The sequence below is a fragment of the Oryctolagus cuniculus genome, chromosome 8 (assembly GCF_051225735.1).
Source record: "Oryctolagus cuniculus isolate XC-2025 breed Fujian yellow rabbit chromosome 8, ASM5122573v1, whole genome shotgun sequence".
Lineage (NCBI taxonomy): Eukaryota > Metazoa > Chordata > Mammalia > Lagomorpha > Leporidae > Oryctolagus > Oryctolagus cuniculus.
Genome location: NC_142874.1, coordinates 63,495,396 through 63,509,740, shown reverse-complemented (window position 1 = coordinate 63,509,740; position 14,345 = coordinate 63,495,396).

Below are 14,345 nucleotides of genomic sequence, written 5' to 3'. Positions count from 1 at the left end.
TGTGTGTGTGTGTGTGTCTGGGCATTTCATTTTCACATTCTAATTATTGAACATTTTCTTGTAAAGTGTTCCCATGTCATTTCAAATTCACCATTTGTTAAGCAAATTATATTTTTTCCTTCAAATGGAGTAACTCCAACTTACTTCTTTGTTTACTACTATTATAAATCCTAAAGTTAGACACTGCTAAATAAAGTTGAATTTTTTTCTTAGTTCTCCAACTAACCAGTCAGAACACCTAGCTTCCTGTTTTCAGAATGCCTGTCTATCAATTTTTCGCAGTTCCCACTGTCATTGCCTTGCCTATTAACACATTACTGGATGCCTGGATTGCTGAACTAGTTCTCTGAACAGCCTTTGAAGTTCAATAACTTTCATTCCTATCTGTGTTTCAGAGAACATCTAGATCAATCTTTAATAACAGATTAGTCTAACATTTTTTTTGACTTTTATCTGTGGCCTATCTCTCTTAGAGATCAACTGAATAATAATTTCCTACAAACATTTCAAATGTATTCTGAAAGCCAGCATAATGTATGCTATCCTTATTCAGAAATGCACATCCTATTCTTGACAAATATTTTTGGATTCAATTGTATTTAACCATTCAAGGAATTATTATTATTGTATGGGCTCTAAATTATCCAGATAAACTCTGACCCTTCAACCCTTATTTACATTCTAAGAAATGGCATGGTGGGGTTCAGGGATGACAGATAACAAATACTATAGAGGATCTACAGGACAGAAGTGGAGAGCATGGACTTGATAAGAATCTTGTAGAGAGAGACAGGAAATGAGAAGACAGACCATAACAAGGATCTCTATGGCGGGAAACAAACAGAGTTTTCACGTAAGTGGCTAGCAATCAGATACAGAGGGATGATTGAAGAGACAGTTCCCTTACTGAAATATGTTAATAAGGCAGATGAGATCCAGACACCAGACTTTCCTTGAAGAATAACAGCATGACTCCAAGGAGAAACTCAGTAGGATTAAAGAATTTAGAGTAAACCATGAAGACCAACATTTATTTGCTGTCTGCTGTGGCCTACGCATTTTTAAAACATTGTGTTATTTAGTGAACAATCCAAGGATGTGTTTATTCATATTCTTATTTTAAATATAAAATTTTAGAAAGTTTAATAATTATCTCAGGTGAGTATGACAAAGGAGCCTAACATTTTGTGAGGTGCTTCCTGTTGATCATCAATGTCTTTTAATTTCTGAAAACCACTGTACTTGATGTGGAGTTTGAATTTCAATTGAGTGGCCTTAAGTCAGCTTGGCAGCTTCTTCTTCCAACAGTGGTCTAGGAGCAACAGGCCTTAAGCATGCAGGCCACCCTGTAGCCACTGAATCTAATTATTTAGAAAAATAAGCCCCTGGTCATAAAAGAGGACCCAATTATTGAGTCAGTACTCTTAGAGATACCCTCTGTTTTTATGCTACAAACAAAATGAATGGCTTCTCCAAGTTTGAAATTCCTACTCCTGGAACTTCTGTTGATATTTCTTTAATTCTTTAAAAGGTTTCCTGTTGCTCTCCTATCCAGTAAAGTAGATCTGTGCCAGAACCCTTTAAAGCCTCACATAAAGGATTGGCTGTCAATACAAATCCTAGAACCCATATTCTACAAAATTCTGACACTCCCAGAAATATCCTTAGCTGTTTTCTCATCCACAGGATCCAATATACAAAATATCTTCTTTTCTCTTGAGTGAAAGAGTACGCTTTCCTTCAGACAAAATATATGCTAAATAATTACCTCTTGTTTAGAAATAATGAACTTTCGGGGTCCAGGGCTGTGGCGCTGCAGGTTGAAGCCCTGGCCTGGGGTGCCGGCATCCCATATGGGCGCTGGTTCTGGTCCCAGCTGCTCCTCTTCCTATCCAGCTCTCTGCTGTGGCCTGGGAAAGCAGTAGAAGATGGTCCAAGTGCTTGGGTCCCTGCACCTGCAAGGGAGACGAGGAAGAAGCACCTGGCTACTGACTTTGGATCAGCACAGCTCCAGCTGTTGCAGCCATTTGGGGAGTGAACCAGCAGATGGAAGACCTCTCTCTCTGTTTCTGTCTCTCTTCTCTCTGTGCAACTCTTTCAAATAAATATATAAATCTTTTTTTAAAACAAGAAATAATGAACTTTTCTTGGAGGAAACTCTACATCCTCACTTTGCTAAAACATTTAATACTATGTTGGTATTTTCAACAAAGTCCTCATTGCACCCAGACTTGAAGATCTACTCTTCTATTTTAATTAGAGGATCATTGAAAGTGGGGTTTGCTTTAACTTGCTAACATCATAACAAATGACTTAGACTTAGGATAAACTAGCTTGAAGAGAAGGTAGCAATTTCCTTACAAAACCAAGGAGTTGGACACTTCTATATGACCAAAAACTGGTGAATGATAAGACTATCCTCTATTTGACACATTAAAGGTAAAGCAAATCTTTGAGGGTGAGATTTATCATTAATTCTCCTAATAGTAAAATTCTTTAGGGACAGATGCTCTGCATGAGAAGTTGGTACACAGTGACTCCTGTGTTTTTTAACAAATTAACTCACTTATGTGTGATGTCAGTGAACACTTGAGACTGTTGATATGGGATGCCTAGACTTTGGAAGCATCCTCAATCCTCAATTCCATTAGTTTTTAAACAAGGCCATGAGCAAAGAGTAAGTTCTCTTCTCCCTTCAGAGAAAGGGACATTTCCTTTTTGATGACTACTTCTTTGCTCTGGGGGCATGGACTACAGAGTTCCTGCTTGTAGGCACACTTTTTGCACCAATATCCTGGCTTTCCAAACTGGAAATGCTTTCTGGTTGGCTTTTCAGCCAGATCAGAATGCCTTTTGACTGATTCTATGGTCACTGAATGCTAATTATAACAATAGCCATTCCATGTCCTGCATTTGAACTACTTCCTATGTTGGAGCATCCTTTCCTCTTTAATCCTATCTACATTATTACTAACATTTGAAATATTTTTTATCAACTGGCTCTTGGGGATTTGGGGTCATATATTCAGTTTATGCACCTGTTCCCTTAGAAGTGAGTCCATAGGCATGTGTGCAAAACTACACACAGCTGAAAAGTCTCTTTGAAGAACCCGAGAGACAAAATAAACATGCACTCTATGAGCCTAGTTATACTTAATCTTGTGACTTAAAGATGTAATGCTCTGTTTTAGAATCCTCTTATGTACCCCAAAGTGGGGTTCCCTATTTTATCCAGCCTGCTGAATGGCTCTCTACTGCTTGACATGTGTCATTACCCACTGCCTTGATAAAAAAGCCCACCACACCTGGGATTAAACTGGACCCAAGGGCACTTACTGCCATCACAGAAGTGCCAGTCCAGCTGAAAGAAAACACACATAAATTTGGAGAATTTCCAAATGCTTGGAAATCTTACAGTCAGACAAAGAAGAAGAAGGAGAAGAAGAAAAGGAGGAGGAGGAGGAGGAGGAGGAGGAAGAAGAAGAAGAAGAAGGAGGAGGAGGAAGAGGAGGAGGAGGAGGAGGAGGAGGAGGAGAAAAGAGAAATCTTAAAAACAGTGTTAGATATATTTTGGATACTATCAAATGACACAACATACGAGTCTTAGGAGTTTGTGAAGGTGTGGAAAGAGAGCATAGACTAGGCCTACTTAATGAAATAATTAAAGAAATTTTCCCAAATGGATAAAGAAGGGACGTGCAAGTATAGGAAGCACATAGACCTTCTAATAGACACGGCCAGAAAAGATCTTCACCATGTCACATTGTAGTCAAACTTTCTACAGTAAAATATAAAGAATAATTTCTAAAATTTGCATGAGAGAAACACAAGATTACTTTCAGAGGATTGCCAATTAGACTCACAACTGATGGCTCATCAGAAACCCCACATGTTAGACAGATTGGTGAGATATAGTCCAAGATATATAAAAAAATCAACCAGAATACTGTACCCTGCAAAGCTTAGACTTATGAATGAAGGTGAAATAAAGACTGTGCATATCAAATGCAAATTGAAATAATTTGTCAACACTCATCCAGTCTTATAAAAGATGCTTAGTGATGTATTACACACAGAAACACAAGAAGACAGTCATCATTATGTAAGAAGGTGAAGCCAGAAACCGCCCCCCAAAAGAAGTACAAAATAAGTAGAAAGTAAATAATAGGAATATTTATGGAAAAATGACAAAATTAAGTCTTTACTTATCAATAGTCATCTTGAATGTAAATAGCCCAACTTTCCAGTTGAAAGATACAGACTGACAGAATGGATTAAAAAACAAAACCATCTATTTGCTGCTTACAAGAAACGCATTTCACCAACAATGATGCATGCAGACTGAAAGTGAAAGGATGGGTAAAGAAATTCTATGCTAAGGATAAAAATGTTCTATGCAAACAGAAACAAAAAGAGTTGGTGTTGCCATCTTAATATGAAACAAATAGACAATATCTACAACCAACTTATAGTTGACAAAGGAGCTAAATCAAGCAGAGGGGCAAGGACAGCCTCTTTAACAACTGGATCTCCTCATGCAGAAGTATGAAACTAGGCCCCTACCTTACACCTTATACAAAAATCCACTCAAAATGTATCAAAGACCTAACTCTATAACCCAGTACTGCTACAAGACATGGGGATAGGGAAAGACTCTTTAGAAAAGACCCCTAAAGTACATCAAAGCCAAAATTGACAAATGGGATTACATCAAGCTGAGAAGATTCTGCACTGCAAAACAAACACCCAGCAAAATGAAGAGATAACCAACAGAATGGGAGAAAATATTTGCAAACAATGTAATTGATAAAGGATTAATAACCAGAATATATAAAGAGATCAAGAAACTCCACAACAAAACTAATAATCCAGTGAATAAATGGGCAAAAGACTGAAACAGGCATTTTTCAAGATAGGAAATCAAATAGACACTTGCAAAATGCACAGGATCACTAGCCAACAGGGAAATTAAAATCAAAACCATAAAGAGGGTTTACCTCACTCTAATTACAGTGGCTCTCATATGGAAATCATTAAATGACAAATGCTGGAGAAGACGTGGGGAAAAAGGTATCCTGGTCCACTGTTGGTGGGCATGTAAACTTGTGCAGCCACTATGGAAGACAGTGTGGAGATACCTCAGAAATCTGAATATAGACCTATCACATGATCCAGCCATCCCATTCCTGGGAATTTACCCAAACCAAAAGAAATCAGTATATAAAAAATATATCTATACTCCACTGTTCATTGCATCACAATTCACAACAGCAAAGATATAGAATCTTCTCTAATGTCCAACTGTCGACTGATTAAGAAATTATGGTATATACACACTGTAGAGTACTATTCAGCTGTAAAAAAAAAAAAAAAAGAAAGAAAATGAAATCCTGTCTTTTGCAACAAGATGGTTGCAACTGAAAACCATTATATTTAGTGAAACATCCAGTCCAAAAAAGACAGATATCATATGTTTCCCTGATCTAATGTAACTTAGTGAAATGTAATATAATGTATTGGAATCAAATAGACATTTTGAGAATAGATGATTGTTTATAGCCCTTGTCTCTTCCATTCAGGAATCGTGTTTTCTTTTTTTTTTTCTCTTCTCTTCTTTTTTTTCTTTTCTTTCTTTTCTTTTCTTTCCCTTTCTTTTATTTTCTCTTTTATTTCCATTTCTTTTTTCCTCTTTTCTTCTATTCTTTTTTCATACTATTTGTTGAACTGTTTCACTTAGAGTAGGGTTAACTATATGATCATTAAGTATTCTGAAAATACAGGATTGTAAAAATTAAAAGTGAGAGGCCGGCGCCGCGGCTCACTAGGCTAATCCTCCGCCTTGCGGCGCCGGCAACCGGGTTCTAGTCCCAGTCGAGGTGCTGGATTCTGTCCTGGTTGCCCCTCTTCCAGGCCAGCTCTCTGCTGTGGCCAGGGAGTGCAGCAGAGAATGGCCCAAGTGCTTGGGCCCTGCACCCCATGGGAAACCAGGACAAGCACCTGGCTCCTGCCATCGGATCAGCGTGGTGTGCCGGCAGCAGCCCGCTGGCCGCGGCGGCCATTGGAGGGTGAAGCAACGGCAAAGGAAGACCTTTCTCTCTGACTCTCTCTCTCACTGTCCACTCTACCTGTCAAAAAATTAAAAAAAAATTAAAAAAATTAAAAGTGAGAATTAAGAGGAGGAGGAAGTGTTGGAGCATGGACAAGAGGGAGGTTGGGGAGGAAATCTCATTATGTTCTTAAATCTGTATATATGAAACATATGAAACTTGTATAAATTAAATATAATTAAACAAGAACATAATATATCTACATTTTTTCCAAATTATATATTTTCTTTTTTTCTTTTTTTTAATTTTATTAATGAATATAAATTTCCAAAGTACAGCTTATGGATTACAATGGCTTCTCCCCCATACTGTCCCTCCCCTTTCCCACTCCCTCTCACCTTCCATTCACATCAAGATTCATTTTCGATTCTCTTTATATACAGAAGATCAGTTTAGCATACATTAAGTAAAGATTTTAACAGTTTGCTCCCACACAGAAACATAAAGTGAAAAATACTGTTTGAGTACTAGTTATAGCATTAAATCTCAATGTACAGCACACTACGGACAGAGATCCTACATGAGAAGTAAGTGCACAGTGACTCCTGTTGTTGACTTAACAAATTGACACTCTTGTTTATGGCATCAGTAATCACCCTAGGCTCTTGTCATGAGCTGCCAAGGCTATGGAAGCCCCCTGAGTTCACCGATTTATATATTTTCTACCAACATCTGATAGCGTTGCTGGTGAGTATTGAGATTTTTTTTCTAGATTGTACGGTAATCACATTAATTTTATATTTTTCATATTACATAGGTTTACATAATATTTAATAATTATAGCTCTCATAATTTATAACTGGAATGTCTATTGTATCACATATGTGCTAATTTGAATATGAAGCAATCTATTCTATCAGATCATTAATGCTAGATTCTCTCATTCCCATTTTATATAAGTTTATGTCTTAACCTGCCTTAATTTTTTGCATTTTTCTGCATAAAATCAATATTCTCATTAATAATTTTTTCACTTTATATCAGAAATGATTTTAAGCATTAATTTTTAATTGAAAATGGCATTCTTATCTCACTAGCAAATTAGTTTTTTTCATTTTGTTTTGGAGTTATGTGTTCTTATTTACACAACTATTTTATTTTTTAAAAAAATCTATTCTGTGTTCAACTTTTACTTTTGTCTTCTATGCCTATTACTTCTATGCCTATTGTTTTATCTTTAATTCATTCTATTTTCACTGCAGTATTCTTGAATTTAATTTTTGTCCCCTTTTTCACATTAAATTTTATGTGTGTGTATGTTTCTAGTTTACATTACTGTTGTGTCATGATATTGGTTTTTGCTATCTGATTACATTTATTATTCTCAGTAATATCCTTTCCATTTCCTTATGTTGCTTTTTCATATCATTTTGATCCTTCTCATTGATATCCATTTTAAGTATTAATACCAAATATTTATTTCAGAAATACTTTCGTTATGGTGGGGTTTTCCAGGCAATTTAATGTTTCTGAAAACTTTCCTTTCTTCTATGACTCTTTTATACATCTTCATTACAGTGGCTTCTCCTTCAGCATGACAGGTGAGTAACTGGAACCACTTGTCAGTCACCTGAATAGCAATGTGGAGAACACAAGCTCAGCTCCAGTGCAGTTTATTGGCTGCTCATTCTTTAATTTTGCTAGCTTCTCCACACAATTCCATACATTGTCTACTATAGTATTCACATTCCAGCTGTCTTTGAGTTTCAAGCTATCATTTTTTATAGGACCATCAGCATTTTGACAAATTAATTTACAGAGTGAAACTAGGGCTAGATAATGGGTATTTCAACAGTCTTCTTGGTCTGTACAAATAACATATCCAACATGCAAAACATTTATGACTGTCACATATAGCATTTCTAATGTGGTATTTAGTAAAGCATCACATTTTATGATGTCTGTCACTGGAAATGACTTTTGCCTTATTTCTTTCATTATCCTTTATTTTCTGTTTGTTTTGTCATAGTTCCAGAGGTTCTATTTTATTTTGATTTTTAATGCATCTTTCATGAAATCAAGTGAAAATAATATTGAATGTTGAAAGTTGCAATGTCCAGCCGGCGCTGTGGCTCACTAGGCTAATCCTTCTCCTGCAGCATCGGTACACCGGGTTCTAGTCTCAGTTGGGGTGCCAGATTCTGTCCCAGTTGTTCCTCTTCCAGGCCAGCTCTCTGCTGTGGCCTGGGAAGGCAGTGGAGGATGGCCCAAGTCCTTGGGCCCTGTACCCGCATGGGAGACCAGGAGGAAGCACCTGGCTCCTGGCTTTGATCAGCACTGTGCACCGGCTGCAGAGGCCATTTGGGGAGTGAACCAATGGAAGGAAGACCTTTCTCTCTGTCTCTCTCTCTCTCTCTCACTAACACTGCCTGTCCAAAAAAAAAAAAAAAAAAAAAAAAGTTGCAATGTCCAGCCGATAACAATATTTTTCTGTCGGAAATGATATTTTTCTGTTGGAACTCTTTAAGTTGGTTCCCAATTCTGCTGGTCAACCTATCTGCATCCCTCCCATCCCTTCTCTTCAATTTAGAGAGTATAAATTCAACATATTTGCAAAGAATTTTTTATACAATTTTCTCTTAGTGCAAAATCTTATGCCATATTTATGAAGCTTCTTAGGAATTAGGTAATGGTTTATAGCATCTTCTGTTATGTGTGAAGATTAAAATTTTTTGCATGTTCTAAAATGATGTTTTTTTCTTGATTAAATTACTTGCCTTCATAATCTTCTACCTCTTAAATAATTCTTGAGATTTATTGCAATGTGCAGTAGAGGATCTCTTTACCAAAATGATAATTACTCCATTGTAGACAATTCTGTTCTTTATCTTTAACAGTCCTTTGCAGTAAAACCTTTATATCACTCAAATTTCTGTATTTGTATTGTCTGACTTAATAGCCACTAGTCACATATGGCTACTTAATACTCAAAATGTGTTCAGACAACTAAGAAACTAATTTTAAGTATTTTTAAACAATCACATTTAACTAATAATCACAAATTATATACAAGATATTTCCCTGTCTTCCATTAAAGCTTACACATAAAGTTGAACTCAATGAAGGAGTTAATATAGAAAGCAAAATAAAGACTTATTAATTCTTTTTTAAGCTTTTTTATTTTATTTGGAAGGCAGAGTTACAAAGAGAAAGAGGCAGAGAGAGAGACAGAGAGGTCTTCCATCTGATGGTTCACTCTCCGGATGGCCGCAACGGCTGGAGCTGCGCTGATCCGAAGCCAGGAGCCAGCAGCTTCTTCCGGGTCTCCCAGGTGGGTGCAGGGCCCAAGGACTTGGGCCATCTTCTCCTGCCTTCCCAGACCACAGCAGAGAGCTGGATTGGGAGTGCAGAAGCTGAAACTTGAACTGGCACCCACATGGGTTACCGGCTAGCACTGCAGGCGGCAGCTTTACCCACCATGCCACAACACTGGCCCCAAGACTTAATTCTTAAACCAGGAGTATTTTGAAGAAAGAAGAAAATATATTCAACCTGTAGATTTGGCCTAGGAAGGTGTAAATAATAGTGTAGTATGGAGTTTTTTTCATATAAAATGTTGTACTGCATTTGGTAACATTGATTGCATACTCAAATCATCCTGTGGTTGAATGAGAACAAAACCTAATTAGCAATATTTGTTTCCTGTGAACCCCACAGTCATCTCAAGAAAGGCAATTAGGAAACATGTCACTACAAATTCTCAGACGTGACCAGACAACATGCAGGGCAAGATGAATTCTGAGAGGACATTGGAGGTGGTCTTCCTACGTGAAGAATTCTAGATAGATACACTAATGACACTTCCCTGTTAATAACATGTTATTTATTATGCTAGTTTTTGAGACAGTTAATAAACTGAGTTTGTATACATGAATCTATCAAAGTTCTAATCAGTCCAGGAAAAACTAGGTTAGGAAGTACCAACTTTGGCATCAACTATTGGAATGGTGCCCAGCAGCAAGAATTGTCCAAAGACACAGACAACTGTGAGCAAAAGAAAATGTAACAGGCATAAGTTGAAGTGTTCACCCCCCAAAGGCTAGCATCTTTGAATATTTCAAAATAACATGAACACTTTCTGTCTTTAAAACATATAGAGCCAAAAACTTTCATTTTCACATCTAGTAGGCAAATCTCATGACTAGGATGACATTTGTATAGTATTATCTATATAAAGTAGATCAAATGTCTGCAGATTATGGGCTGTGGTCAGTATGCATGTATAAAATTTATTGAAACACAATCTTATTCATTTGTTCATCTGTTACGTATAACTGCTTTTGTACTACAAAAGTAGTTAAGGAGAGATTATGAAGTCCACAAAATCTAAAATACTAACCATCTAGTCCTTTACAGAAACCATAGACTATGTTAGATACCACAAATATCAGTGGCTTAATGCAACAGAACTTTACATGCTGCCAATGTTCCATGTCTGTTACAGATTAATAGAAGCCATGTTCTGCACAGTTGATCAAAACCTCAAGCTATCGGTGTTCAAACTTCCCTATATATGACCTATGATCATCTTGTGACACAGTAGAAAAGAAAAACCTGGAGGGTTGCATAATGACTTCAGGAGCTTCTGATTGGATGTGATGTAAAGCATATAACATCATTCACAACCTATATCCCAGAAAAGACTCAAAGTTTGCTTAACTATGCAGGGAAAGAGCAGTGTAAAAAAACCCATGTATATAAAATGAGTAGTAAATAACTCTGTAGGTGTTATATATAAAATACCAATTATTGAAGCTATATGTTCTGTTTCCCTAGTTCCCCTGTGAATGAATTTCAGCTCTGACTACATCCCATACCCTCCATGAAAGAACTTTTCAGGACTGTCAGATTAGATAATTTTAGAGTTGTTTTTCTCATGTACATATAATTTATAATACCATATATAATACTCTATAATGTATTTATTATACTTACATAAATAATTATATTTTATTATATCTGAGAAGCACATGTTTTATTCTAACTTTCTATATATCTTTACCAGAAAATTCATTGTCCTGACTTCTCAGGGTGAATTAATCACATTAAAGTACATTATATTTACCTACATTTGTACTTACTGTAGTGTTGTATTATATTCTATCTATTTACTTTTACTTTCTGATGCATTACAGATGTTATGAAGGTATTTAGTTTTAACCTTAAACGTAAATGTTTAATCTATTCTTTCAAGTTTCTGAAGTTATTGGTAAGTGAAGACATCTCATTTTAGTCTCTCATGTTATCTGTTAAAAAGCTCATTTAAAATTTCTTTTTTCTATTAATCATTTTAAAATAAACACTTTATTCATGAATACTTGGCCATTTTGAACATCAAAATTACTTCTAAAATATAAAACAAGCACTTTATATAATAGGCACTGAATTAGCACATAAGTACAAATCTGTTGTCACTTTACATTTTTATTTTATCTTACATATTACTTTAATTATTTTAATATTATAAATCAGAATTATGATTTCTGATTGAATCTATTTAAAAGGCTTTAATGTTATATATCACTTCAAATTTTTATTTTTTTAAGATTAATTTATTTATTTGAAAGGCAGAGTAAAAGAGAGCAATTAAGTCACTAAATGCCACACCCAACATACTAGAGCCCCTGGTATAAATTATATTTCTATATTTTCACAAAAGTTAAAATCAGCTTATACAAATGTCTGGTGTACATATGCTGATTATTTTCTTAAGAGGTTAATGAATGAGAAAAGCACTAAAACATCACAATAAAAAAAGGAAACTAAAGGGATCCAATACCTACTGATCAACATGAATTATAAAATACACTTACAAACTGGTGTAAACTGATCTTACCAGTGGAAATAATCTGTTGCATTCTGAATGAAATAATTGTTGGTTAGAATTGTTTGCATTTCACAGGATTAAAATAAAGTTGACATTGAAGTAACACTTTGACAGTAGGGATTCCATGTTGAGAAAGCACCCTTCACCGTGATACTATGGTTAGAAACTAACTATAGTGTAAAACTTAGATAATATTAGTATACTGCCCTCCCGCTTGGCAGAAGATAGAAATTCCCTAGCATGAGAGCTCAAGCTTAAAACAGATTGCACCTGGATTATTGTTAAGACTGTAAGTTGTCGTAAGTCCCACGTATGATTTGGGTCAGTACCTGGACTAACATCAAGACTAATTGGTATTGTCTAGATTGTAATGGATATTAATTTCACATATGCTTGAGGTCAGCTTGACCCTAGGAACAATTTATTCCCCCTGACCATAGCAACATGTATTCCCGTTCCCCAGCATTTTGGTTTTGACTTTTATAAACCCTGGTGCCCTGAACTTTCCGGTCGAGAGTTCTTTAGCATGCAAACTGGGGCGCTCCACCACTGGCCATAAAGGTCTATCACATTTTATCAATGTGTGGTGCTCCTCTCAGTCACAATACTCACTTGCTCAGTACAGCAACATAACCTTGAAAAGTTTGTGAGTTAGGTGTGTGAGATAAGAAACTCAATAATATTTTTTGGGCTTGTGGTAAAGCCACTGCCTGCAGTGCCGTGCTGGCATCCAATATGGGCACTGGTTCGACTCCCAACTGCTCCACTTCCAATCCAGCTCTCTGCTATGGTCTGGAAAAGCAGTAGAAGATGGCCCAAGTCCGTGGGCCCCTGCACCCATGCGGGAGACATGCAGGAAGCTCCTGTCTCCTGGCTTTAGCTCGGTGCAGCTCTGGCCATTGTGGCCGTCTGGGGAGTGAACCAGCGGATGGAAGCAGGGATACACAGCAGACTCATAGAATGGCAGATGTCCTAAGCAGCGCTTTGGCCTCAGAATCAGCACTTAAGGCATTCAGAATTGGCTGAAGAGCCCATGAGAGTATTTTAGGCATGGAAAGCCAAGAAACTCTGGCAAAAAAACAAACAAACAAACAAACAAACAAAAAAAAAAACAACAACAACTAAATGAAAGATCTCTGCAAGTAAGATCCCAACATAAAGAACAAAAGAATGGGCCATCAAAGAAGGAAGTAACTTTCTCTGAAGGGAGGAGAGAACTTCCACTTTGACTATGACCTTGTCTAAATAAGATCAGAGTTGGCAAACTCAAAAGGCTTCCATAGCCTTGGCAACCCATGGCAAGAGCCTAGGGTGATTACTGACTCCATAAACAAGAGTGTCAATTGTTAAGTCAACAACAGGAGTCACTGTGCACTTACTCCCCATGTAGGATCTCTGTCCTTAATGTGTTGTACAATGTAAATTAATGCTATAACTAGTACTCAAACAGTACTTTACACCCTGTGTTTCTGTGTGGGTGCAAACTGTTGAAATCTTTACTTAATATATATTAAATTGATCTTCTGTATATAAAGAGAATAGAAAATGAATCTTGATGTGAATGGAATGGGAGAGGGAGCGGGAGATGGTAGGGTTATGGGTCGGAGGGAAGTTATGGGGGCGAGGAAGCCACTGTAATCCAAAAGCTGTACTTTGGAAATTTATATTTATTAAATAAAAGTTAAAAAAAGAAACAATAATATTTTTGGTTGTTTTTAAAGTTATTCTCATTTTGTCTATATAAGGAAAATATTACTTATGTATTATAAACACTCACTCATCTTTTTTCTTCCTAGCCCACTCTGCCAAAACAATGCCTGTATATGTGTTTTTCCTCACCTTTTAAATAAATGTCATCACTTTATCCATTGTATTTGTGCTTGTACTTAGAATGCTTCTCAAGTAAGAGACAAGAACCTGGAATAGGGATTAAAACTCCAACCTAGAGCACAACACTTGCTCAAATCACATTAACATATTTACTTCTGCTCTAAACTCTATTTTTAAGTATTAATGATAGTGGACATGGATTAAATGTAGAAATGTACGTATTTATGGGATAAAGTTTGAACTGGGAGAATGTGAAATCTCGCTCAATTCAGAAAATGTTTCATATATTAAAAGGTTCCTAAATTTTTGATCAATGAAGACCATGTGTTTTAGAGTTAAAAATTAACATTAATTAGAGATTCAGATGTATTACTTTCCTGATTTTTGTTTTGAGAAAATACATGTATTTATGTTTTTACTTGTTTATTTATTTCTATAAAAGTATTGTCTGTAGTCTGGCAGGTTACCATTAGCCATTCCAGGTTTCCACAATTTTTTCAGTATTGCTTGTCTTGCTGTATTTTCATGCGCATTTTAATTAAAATAAGATGACAAAGTCAGAACTTAATTTGGTATCCTAA